At 36.4% G+C, this 12,331-nt stretch overlaps 1 protein-coding gene across 10 annotated transcripts in view; it reads left to right on the top strand.

The window, feature by feature from the left end:
- The window catches only part of ARHGAP32 (Rho GTPase activating protein 32), a 274,825-nt gene that overhangs the window by 130,422 nt on the left and 132,072 nt on the right, over positions 1–12,331 (top strand). The window lies entirely within an intron of this gene.

Raw genomic sequence — 12,331 nt, 5'->3', positions numbered from 1 at the left:
ATGGAGCTTTAGCGCATGCAGTTTTTCCTAACTGGGGCTGCTGTTAGGTCTAAGTAGAGAGAGAAAAAACGTGAGAGGAAAAAACCCCAAGGATTACCCCCACAGTCTTTACACAGCAGGGTCCTCTTTTATTGTTTCTCTCTTCAGAAGAATGGGTTCTTCACTTAGGGTCTTATGTGCCCATGCTGCAGCTGAAATGCTGCTCTCAGGCCTGTCCTTGGGCCATGTTGAAAAAGGAAAGAGGAAAAAAATCTCTTGGTTACTTTCCCCACATTTGAGGGGCATTTCCCCCTCAAGTCCTCTGGCCAGAAAGTTGGACTTCCTGAAGAGTTTTTCTCACTGTGCCTGTTACTCATATCCTGATTCTGCCTGTCTTTGGGTAATTCAAGAGGTAATGGGTGGGGAAAAAACCAGGAAGTTCAAGTTTTAACTTTGCTCCCCAATTCACCTGCTCTCATTAAATCTTTTAGAGTAGTTGCATGTTTTAATTTTATTTCATTTTATTTCCTGTAGAGTTTTTATTGTAAACAGTAGAAGAGACTGGAAACCTCACATTCTGTTTTTGAAATAAATTTCACTGCATATAGAATTCTATAGACAGTTGTTTTAAAAAGCAGTTGAAAGAACTCAATCCAGGTGTTCTGCCTTTCTCATATTTATTCCTGTGAATGTAATGTGTATCCTTTTTCCCCAGCTGCTGTTAAGATTTTCTCTTTATCAGTGGTTTTCAGCCATTTGATTATGATATGCCTTGTTGTTTTTTAAAGTGTATATCATACTTCACATTTATTGAGTTTTCTGGATAACGTGTTTATAATTTTCATGAAATTTGGAAACTTTTTACCCATGGTTTTTTCAAAATTTTTTTCTATGCCTCTTCTTCCACCAGCCTTGGGAGAGGACAGCATTTTCCTCTCCTTTTTTGCCTTTGGTTACACTTACATTAAATGGCTTGATATTGTCCCACATGTCACTGTGACTTTTTCCTGTCTTTTTTCTTTCACAAAGCACAAAAACTAAAAAACCAAAAAAAAATTTGGGAGGGGTTAGTTTTTCTTGCTATTTCTTTAAGCTTACTGATCTTTTCTTCTGCTATGTCTAATATGCTCTTAGGTGTTTTTAGTTACAGATATATTTTTTCATCAGTAGTAGTCCCTTTGATTTTTTTGTTTAGTTTTCATTTCTTTCTTCATTATGTTTGTTTTTTCCCCATCCTTGAGCATATTGAGCATATTTACAAAGTGTTTTTACATTTTTTTCCTGCTTGTTCCTTTACTTTTGTTATTTCTAGGTCTGTTTCTAGTTAGTGAGTTTTCTCCTGGTTATACCATTTTGGCTAGATTTCTTAGGCTTTTCCTGTATATGTGGAGAATAGGAATGACAAATTATTTCAGGTTCATTTGTATATGAATATTTTCATTCACTTGTAGTAGTTTTCTCCTTTCTGGGAGTTTCCCTTTAAGGGGCAGTCAGTCATATGGCAGCTTTGAAACGTGACACCTGTTTCTCCTCCCCAGTAATACTGCTGCTTTCTGTTTGGGCTGTATTCCTTCTTGCTGTGGTGTGGGAGTGTTTGCAGCTCAACAGTTTGGCTGAATATGGAGTTCATCTTACATAATTTGTTTCTCTCAAAGATCATATCACCTCTTATGTCTTTTCTGTATGGTTGAACTTTAGTGCTTATTAAAACAGTTGGTTTACACATTTTATCCAGCTTTTCTGGTTGTTTTAGTTTAGTTCTAGATCTTAGTCTAGTCCTGGCTGGTGTTGAAAGTCTCTTGGTTGGTTTTGATGTCTGTATTAACTGGTATCGTAAAATAAGTTAGAAAACAGTTTTCTTTTTCTGTTCTTTGGAATTGTATTCTTTCCTCATTCCTCATTGTTTTAATAGTGATCATTAACTATTCCAGGCAAATGTAGAACCAGCTTAAGTTCCATAAAAATTTCTTTTGATATTTTTCTGTTAATTTTTAATTGAAGTTTAACTCTCTTCTTTCACGTACTGTAATAACAGCTAGATTTAGTCATGTACATCAAAATAGTAAGAGTAAATATTTTTAACCATAAAAACAGAGCTGTTAAAATGAATAATTTTATTTTATTAATTTAGACTTTCATAGATATTATTTATTAGCAAGGAGAATTAAAAAACGAGAGATAAAAGTCTTGATTTGCTTTCCTGGGGTAGTACAGTACTGAGTTTCTTTGAGCCTTTTCCTTGAATGATACTAAATTTTAGTGTTGTAATGGGGGTTGGGGATGTTAGGTATTAATAAAATATGTACATATATCACTCCATTGGCTCTTGCATCAAGGAAGTTATCTTCTTGATGAATGGAAAAGTCTTTGATTGGAGAATGAGACAAGGCAGTTTGCAATAAAATATGAATAAAAATATAGTATAATGCTTCAACTTGCTGTATATAGGGTGAGTCCTGTGGATGATTTAAAAAAAGAAAATATCAGAATTTGGCTAAGTTATTGGGATAGGCTTAAATGGTAGGTAGATTTTAATTGCATTTTGAAGATAGGGCTATCTTGAGGGGTAATGAACACATCAGTTACATTACACAGTGAAAATAAGAGGTGTAAAACTGAGCCATGGGGAGGAGTGAGGAGATAAAAATAGTTAATAATCTATTAATTCCCTTTATCTTCTTGGAGCACATCTTTTGTGCCTGTTGTCTGTAATTCAAGGGTGAATGAAACTCTCCAACCTTTTAGGAAGTCAGTTTATTGCTGGAGATAAGTATATAGGGAATTTAATTTAATTTAACGGTGGGTGCTTTTATGAGCATGCTATGTTCCTTAAGTGCTATTTTCCATTGCCTCTGTTGTCTCTTTAATTTTCTATTGATGAATGGCACTGTTTCTGTGAAGGTGATACAAATTCTATTTTGGAAGCATAAATAAGTGACGATTATAACATGAATAAATTGGGAAAATTGTGTGTTTTCCAAGAATGAATGTTACTTAATGAATATTTTCTAAAAGAGAACTTTCTTAATTTTTGATTTAGAGCAACAGAATAAAATGGCTCAAGCTAGGTGCTTTCAGTAGAAATTTAAGAAAATTTATTTTATTAAAAAATAATATGTAGGTAAAAATGTTAGTTTATCACACAGTGGAGTAATAGTACTATATTTTCCTTTTAATTCTGTTTTCTGAATCTTAAAAGAATTAATGATACCACTTTTTATGCTTGGGACCTTTCTGGACTATGGGAAAATATTGCTGGACAAAACATACATGGTTACAGGCTTGTTGAACTGTTGGTTCAAAAATATTTTCTTGAATCCTCTCAGGCTTCTTGGACCATTGCTTTGTTCATTTGCCTAATTATTACCATTTTGTCTTTTTAGGCAGAGGTCTTCCTGTCAGGCCCATTTGGATAGCCTGTGAATTTACCTTTGGGTCATGTTTCGACCTACAGTCCAGTCAGTTGTGGTTGAAGAGCTGTGTGGTCCACAGTGTGTCTCCCCATGTGGATCATGGGCCTGGCAGGCTTCCTCATTTTCTCCTTGGGTGTGTGTTAGGGATGATGGCCTATCTAGCACAGTGAGCTTGTTTGCAAAGGACAGTTAATATTTTAATTTTCAATCTGCCAAATAAAGTCATCACCATCTACCAGCTGGGGCCAGTGCACCCTTTTCAACGCCTTTATATTTAAATTTTAAGTCAATTTATGAATAATTTACAGAACAAATATTGAAAAACCATTTTGTTAGAAATTTTAATATGAATTTAAGCATAGCAGACCTCTTAATGTCAAGTGAATTTTGGTGCACAAGCATCATAAAAGCTGAAAGAATGTTGCCACCCATTATTTTAGCAAAACAGGTGATCCAGGTCGTTGCTGCAAAATTTTCTGTGATAAAATCCTTTCAGTTGAGTGACCAACTGGAGGAAAATACCGTGTTTTCTTTTTGTCCTTAGAAATATATTACTCACTTATAATTTTTAACAGATTGATATAATCATCAATCTGAGATGTCATATGTATGTGACCAATGTCACCAGCATTATTAAAGTCTAGAGTGCTGCACACTGTCTCTTTGCACCCATCCTTTGATGTGTCTAATCATTGTAAAAAATCTTTGTCAGTTTTCTCCTCTTTTCTATTACGGATGGAAAATGAAAAATATGGAATTCTTAAATATATTCAATGAAAGCAAAATGTCAACTACAAAGATGGTGTCTCCAAGCTTTTAAAGTGTGTTCTTTTTTTTTTTTGAGGTATAATTGATTTACAGTATTATATAAGTTTCAGGTATACAGCATAAAGTACCTTCTTTAAAGATGATGCAGCGGTTTGGGCAACACAACGTAAAAACTAGATGATGATTTATTTCACTATTGCGTCAACATTGTGGGTCAGTGGTTGACAAATTCAACCTACTGGGTGCTTGTTTTTGCAAATAAAGTTGTACTGAACATGGATCTATATTCAGTCATTTACACATGGCTGCTTCTGTGTTGTAACAGAGTTGAGTTGTGGGAGAGACAGTGTGGTCCATAAACTTAAAATATTTACCATCTGACCCTTTAAGAAAAAGATTGCCAATGTCCTTTCTAGGTGTTTCCCTTATTTTTATTTTTTTAAAAAAAGTATTTTAAATTTTAGTCTTTTCTAGTGTGGTAGGGTTAAGAATCATGATGAACACTGATGAAACAATACCTAGAATTTTGAAAGAACTCTGTTTCAAGATAGAGGAGAAATTATACTGAGACTCTATCTTAGATTTTTGAAAAGGTCCAGTGAATCCATAATGTAATTGCAAGACAGAATGAGTTCTATTTCATTACTAAAGAATATAATAATACTTTTTCTCTTTGGAAGACCTGTAGGACAGAATAAAAAGACTCTATGAACAATTAATGATGGAGTATCTACCATTATAAATAAGCTAAGGAGGTTTAACTATTATTGACTATAGCAAGTTTAACCATGCTAAAGACCAAAACCTAAAAAAAAATGGGTCCAGTGGTTCCTGATGGTATATATATATCACGTGTTAATTCTTGTAAGTTCATACATTGTTACCTCATATTTTTGAGAAGTCATGGTTTTTAACATTTAACTAAACTGTCTTTGCTATTTTTTTTTAAAACATCTTTATTGGAGTATAATTGCTTTACAATGTTGTGTTAGTTTCTGCTGTATAAAAAAGTGAATCAGCTATACGTACACATATATCCCCATATCTCCTCCCTCTTGCGTATCCCTCCCACCCTCCCTATCCCACCACTCTAGGTGGTCACAAAGCACGTAGCTGATCTCCCTGTGCTATGCGGCTGCTTCCCACTAGCTATTTTATATTTGGTAGTGTGTATATGTCCATGCCACTCTCTCACTTCAACCCAGCTTACCCTTCGCCCTCCCTGTGTCCTCAAGTCCATTCCCTACGTCTGCATCTTTATTCCTGTCCTGCCCGTAGGTTCTTTGGAACCATTTTTTTTTAGATTCCATATATATGTCTTAGCATACAGTATTTGTTTTTCTCTTTCTGACTTACTTCACTCTGTATGACAGACTCTAGGTCCATCCACCTCTCTACAAATAACTCAATTTCGTTTCTTTTTATGGCTGAGTAATATTCCATTGTATATATGTGCCACATCTTCTTTATCCATTCATCTGTCGATGGACACTTAGGTTGCTTCCATGTCCTGGCTATTGTAAATACAGCTGCAGTGAACACTGTGGTACATGACTCTTTCTGAATTATAGTTTTCTCAGGATATATGCCCAGTAGTGGGATTGCTGGGTTGTATGATAGTTCTATTTTAGTTTTTTAAGGAACCTCCATACTGTTCTCCATAGTGGCTGTATCAATTTACATTCCCACCAACAGTGCAGGAGGGTTCCCTTTTCTCCACACCCTCTCCAGCATTTATTGTTTGTAGATTTTTTGATGGTGGCCATTCTGATCGGTGTGAGGTGATATCTCATTGTAGTTTTGATTTGCATTTCTCTAATGATTAGTGATGTTGAGCATCCTTTCATGTGTTTGTTGGCAATCTGTATATCTTCTCTGGAGAAATGTCTATTTAGGTCTTCTGCCCATTTTTGGATTGGGTTGTTTGTTTTTTTGATACTGAGCTGCATAAGCTGCTTGTATATTTTGGAGATTAATCCTTTGTCAGTTGCTTCATCTGCAAATATTTTCTCCCAGTCTGAGGGCTGTCGTTTCATCTTGTTTATGGTTTCCTTTGCTGTGCAAAGGCTTTTACGTTTCATTAGGTCCCATTTGTTTATTTTTGTTTTTATTTCCATTTCTCTAGGAGGTGGGTCAAAAAGGATCTTGCTGTGATTTATGTCATAGAGTGTTCTGCCTATGTTTTCCTGTAAGTGTTTTATAGTGTCTGGCCTTATATTTAGGTCTTTAATCCATTTTGAGGTTTTTTTGTGTATGGTGTTAGGGAGTGTTCTAATTTCATTCTTTTACATGTAGCTGTCCAGTTTTCCCAGCACCACTTATTGAAGAGGCTGTCTTTTCTCCATTGTATATTCTTGCCTCCTTTATCAAAGGTAAGGTGACCATATGTGCATGGGTTTATCTCTGGGCTTTCTATCTTGTTCCACTGATCTGTATTTCCTGTTTTGTGCCAGTACCATACTGTCTTGATTACTGTAGCTTTGTAGTATAATCTGAAGTCAGGGAGCCTAATTCCTCCAGCTCCATTTTTCTTTCTCAAGATTGCTTTGGCTATTCGGGGTCTTTTGTGTTTCCATACAAATTGTGAAATTTTTTGTTCTAGTTCTGTGAAAAATGCCATTGGTAGTTTGATAGGGATTGCATTGATCTGTAGATTGCTTTGGGTAGTATAGTCATCTTCACAATGTTGATTTTTCCAATCCAAGAACACGGTATATCTTTCCATCTGTTTGTATCATCTTTAATTTGTTTCATCAGTGTCTGATAGTTTTCTGCATACAGGTCTTTTATCTCCTAAGGTAGGTTTATCCCTAGGTATTTTATTCTTTTTGTTGCCATGGTAAATGGGAATGTTTCCTTAATTTCTCTTTCAGATATTTCATCATTAGCGTATAGGAATGCAAGAGATTTCTGTGCAATATTTTGTATCCTGCAACTTTACCAAATTCATTGATTAGCTCTAGTAGTTTTCTGGTAGCATCTTTAGGATTTTCTATATATAGTATCATGTCATCTGCAAACAGTGACAGTTTTACTTCTTTTCCAGTTTGGATTCCTTTTATTTCTTTTTCGTCTCTAATTGCAGTGGCTAAAACTTCCAAAGCTATGTTGAATAATAGTGGTGAGAGTGGGCAACCTTGCCTTGTTCCTGATCTTAGTGGAAATGGTTTCAGTTTTTCACCACTGAGAATGATGTTGGCCGTGGGTTTGTCATATATGGCCTTTATTATGTTGAGGTTAGTTCCCTCTATGCCTACTTTCTGGAGGGTCTTTATCATAAATGGGTGTTGAATTTCGTCAAAAGCTTTTTCTGCATCTGTTGAGATGATCATAAGGTTTTTATCCTTCAAGTTGTTAATATGGTGTATCACATTGATTGATTTGCGTATATTGAAGAATCCTTGCACTCCTGGGATAAACCCCACTTGATCATAGTGTATGATCCTTTTAATGTGCTGCTGGACTCTGTTTGCTAACATTTTGTTGAGGATTTTTGCATTTATGTTCATCAGTGATACTGGCCTATAGTTTTCTTTTTTTGTGATATCTTTGTCTGGTTTTGGTATCAGGGTGATGGTGGCCTCATAGAATGAGTTTTGGAGTGTTCCTCCCTCTGCTATGTTTTGGGAGAGTTTGAGAAGGATAGGTGTTAGCTCTTCTCTAAATGTTTGATAGAATTCGCCTGTGAAGCCATCTGGTCCTGGGCTTTTGTTTGTTGGAAGATTTTTAATCACAGTTTCAATTTCAGTGCTTGTGATTGGTGTGTTTCTATTTTCTATTTCTTCCTGGTTCAGTCTCAGAACATGCTTTTCTAAGAATTTGTCCATCTCTTCCATGTTGTCCATTTTATTAGCATATAGTTGCTTGTAGTAATCTCTCATGATCTTTTGTATTTCTGCAGTGTCAGTTGTTATTTCTCCTTTTTCATTTCTAATTCTGTTGTTTTGAGTCTTTTCCCTTTTTTCTTGATGAGTCTGGCTAATGATTTATCAATTTTGTTTATCTTCTCAAAGAACCAGCTTTTAGTTTTATTGATCTTTGCTATTGCGTCCTTCATTTCTTTTTCATTTATTTCTGATCTGATTTTTATGATTTGTTTCCTTCTGCTAACTTTTGGGTTTTTTTGTTCTTCTTTGTCTAATTGCTTTAGGTGTAAGGTTAGGTTGTTCATTTGAGAAGTTTCTTGTTTCTTGAGGTAGGATTGTATTGCTCTAAACTTCCCTCTTAGAACTGCTTTTGCTGCATCCCATAGGTTTTGGGTTGTCGTGTTTTCATTGTCATATGTTTCTAGGTATATTTTGATTTCCTCTTTGATTTCTTCAGTGATCTCTTGGTTACTTAGTAGTGTATTTTTTAGCCTCCATGTGTATGTATTTTTTACAGATTTTTTCCTGTAATTGATATCTAGTCTCATAGTGTTGTGGTCAGAAAAGATACTTGATATGATTTCAATTTTCTTAAATTTACCAAGGCTTGATTTGTGACCCAAGATATTATCTGTCTTGGAGAATGTTCCATGAGCACTTGAGAAGAAAGTGTATTGTGTTGTTTTTGGATGGAATGTCCTATAAATATCAATTAAGTCCATCTTGTTTAATGTGTCATTTAAAGCTTGTGTTTCCTTATTTATTTTCATTTTGGTTGATCTGTCCATTGGTGAAAGTGTGGTGTTAAAGTCCCCTACTATGATTGTGTTCCTGTTGATTTCCCTTTTTATGGCTGTTAACATTTGCCTTATGTATTGAGGGCTCCTCTGTTGGGTGCATAAATATTTACAGTTGTTATATCTTCTTCTTGGATTGATCCCTTGAGCATTAGGTAGTCTCCTTCTTTGTCTCTTGTAGTAGCCTTTATTTTAAAGTCTATTTTGTCTGATATGAGAATTGCTACTGCAGCTTTCTTTTAATTTCCGTTTGCATGGAATATCCTTTTCCATCCCCTCACTTTCAGTCTGTATGTGTCCCTAGGTCTGAAGTGGGTCTCTCGTAGCAGCATATATATGGGGCTTGTTTTGTATCCATTCAGCCAGTCTGTCTTTTGATTGGAGCATTTAATCCATTTACATTTAAGGTAATTATTGATATGTATGTTCCTATTACCATTTTCTTAATTGTTTTGGGTTTGTTATTGTAGGTCTTTTCCTTCTCTTGTGTTTCCTGCCTAGAGAAGTTCCTTTAGCATTTGTTGTAAAGCTGGTTTGGTGGTGCTGAATTCTCTTAGCTTTTGCTTGTCTTTAAAGGTTTTAATTGTTTAATTTCTCTGTCGAATCTGAATGAGATCCTTGCTGGGTAGAGTAATCTTGGTTGTAGGTTTTTCCCTTTCATCACTTTAAATATGTCCTGCCACTCCCTTCTGGCTTGCAGAGTTTCTGCTGAAAGATCAGCTGTTAACCTTATGGGAATTCCCTTGTATGTTATTTGTTGCTTTTCCCTTGCTGCTTTTAATATATTTTCTTTGTATTTAATTTCTGATAGTTTGATTAATATGTGTCTTGGCGTGTTTATCCTTGGATTTCTCCTGTATGGGACTCTCTGTGCATCCTGGACTTGATTGACTATTTCCTTTCCCATATTAGGGAAGTTTTCAACTATAAATCTCTTCAATATTTTCTCAGTCCCTTTCTCTTTCTCTTCTTCTTCTGGGACCCCTATAATTCAAATGTTGGTGCGTTTATGTTGTCCCAGATGTCTCTGAGACTGTCCTCAATTCTTTTCAGTCTTTTTTCTTTATTGTGCTCTGCGGTAGTTATTTCCACTATTTTATCTTCCAGGTCACGTATCCGTTCTTCTGCCTCAGTCATTCTGCTATTGATTCCTTCTAGAGAATTTTTAATTTCATTTATTGTGTTGTTCATCACTGTTTGTTTGCTCTTTAGTTCTTCTAGGTCCTTGTTAAACGTTTCTTGTATTTTCTCCATTCTATTTACAAGATTTTGGATCATCTTTACTATCATTACTCTGAATTCTTTTTCAAGTACACTGCCTATTTCCTCTTCAGTTTTTTGGTCTGGTGGGTTTTTACCTTGCTGCTTCATCTGCTGCGTATTTTTCTGTCTTCTCATTTTGCTTAACTTACTGTGTTTGGGGTCTCCTTTTCACAGGCTGCAGGTTCATAGTTCCCATTGTTTTTGGTTTCTGCCCCCAGTGGGTAAGGTTGGTTCAGTGGGTAGTGTAGGCTTCCTGGTGGAGGGGAATGGTGTCTGCCAGTGTCCTGTGGATGAGACTGGATCTTGTCTTTCTGGTGGGCAGGACCTTGTTCGGTGGTGTGTTTTGGGGTGTCTGTGAACTTCTTATGATTTTAGGCTGCCTCTCTGCTAATGGGTGGGGTTGTGTTCCTGTCTTGTTAGTTGTTTGGCATGGGGTGTCCAGCACTGGAGCTTGCTGGTCGTTGAGTGGAGCTGGGTCTCAGTGTTGAGACGGAGGTCTCTGGGAGAGCTCTCACTGATTGATATTATGTGGGGCCGGGAGGTCTGTGGTGGTCCAGTGTCCTGAACTCGGCTCTCCCACCTCAGTGGTTCAGGCCTGACACCCAGCCAGAGCACCAACACCCTTTGGGGAAGTCTGAGGTCTTCTGCCAGCATTCAGTAGGTGTATTGTAGGAGTTGTTCTGCATCTAGATGTATTTTTGATGTATTTGTGGGGAGCAAGGTGATCTCCACGTCTTATTCCTCCACCATCTTGAAGGTCCTCCTTGGCTCTTTTTTTTTTAATAAGAAAACATTTTAAAAAATTGAACTGATGTTGTGAATTTCTTCTCTTTTTTATTTTATTGAGGTATAATTGATGTGTAATACTGTATTAGTTTCTGGTATACAATATAATGATTTGATATTTGTATACATTGTGAAATGATCACAACAGTAAGTCTAATTAACGTCTGTCACCATACATAGTTACAAATTTTTTTTTTTTTCCTTGTGATGAGTACTTTTTTTTTAAAATTAAAAACACATTTTTTTTGGCCACACCACACGGCATGTGGGATCTTAGTTCCCCAACTAGGGATCAAATCCATGCCCCCTACTTTGGAAACATGGAGGCTTAACCACTGAATCACCAGGGAAGCCCTGTGATGAGCACTTTTAAGATCTACTCTCTTTGTAATTTTCAGATGTGCAATACAGTATTATTAATTATAGTCATCGTGCTGTACATTAAATCCCCATGACTTATTTATTTTATTGCTAGAAGTTTGTATGTTTTGACCTCTTCACCTTTTTCACCTATCCACCACCCCTACCTCTGGCAATCACCAGTCTGTTCTCTGTATCTATGAGCTTGGGTTTTTTTCGTATTGATTTGATTTTAGATTCCATGTATAGGTGAGATCATACAGTATTTGTCTTTTTTTTTTTTTTTTTTTAAAGAAAGCTGCGTTTTATAGCTACTTTATTTATTTATTTATTTATTTATGGATGTGTTGGGTCTTTGGTTCGTGCGAGGGCTTTCTCCAGTTGCGGCAAGCGGGGGCCACTCTTCATCGCGGTGCGGGGACCGCTCTTCATCGCGGTGCACGGGCCTTTCACTATCACGGCCCCTCCCGTTGCGGGGCACAGGCTCCAGACGCGCAGGCTCAGTAGTTGTGGCTCACGGGCCCAGCCACTCCGTGGCATGTGGGATCTTCCCAGACCAGGGCTCGAACCTGTGTCCCCTGCATTAGCAGGCAGATTCTCAACCACTGCGCCACCAGGGAAGCCCCAGTATTTGTCTTTTTCTGACTTAATTTCACTTAACATAATGCCCTTAGGGTCCATCCATGTTGTTACAAAAGGCAAGATATCGTTCTTTTTTTTATGGCTGAGTAATATTCCACTGTATATATTTACCGCATCTTCTTTGTGGATCTCCTCTTAACTCAGTTTAAATGCTCAACCCGCATTATTCTCCTCTATTGCATTATGTGACGTTGGCTATACTAATTTTTTCTGTTACAAGTCATAGAATGTATAGCATAACTTTGTTTTTTAATATAGATATTTGGATTTGCTGTTTGCTTTCTCCAGAGTGTGAAGAACTTTTTCATTTTCCAGTTTCTGTTGTTAAAATGATGCAGGTGAATGTTTCACTAACGTTATAAAATCACTACTATGAAAACTGGCAGAGTAAGAAGTAATTTGGAGGTATTACATAGATGGTACTTTCAAATTTTAGTGTGAGAAATGTATATTGTGA

This window comes from Balaenoptera borealis (genome assembly GCF_965194805.1).
Source record: "Balaenoptera borealis genome assembly, chromosome: 11".
Taxonomy (NCBI): domain Eukaryota; kingdom Metazoa; phylum Chordata; class Mammalia; order Artiodactyla; family Balaenopteridae; genus Balaenoptera; species Balaenoptera borealis.
This window is presented reverse-complemented; position numbering and strand designations above follow the sequence as displayed.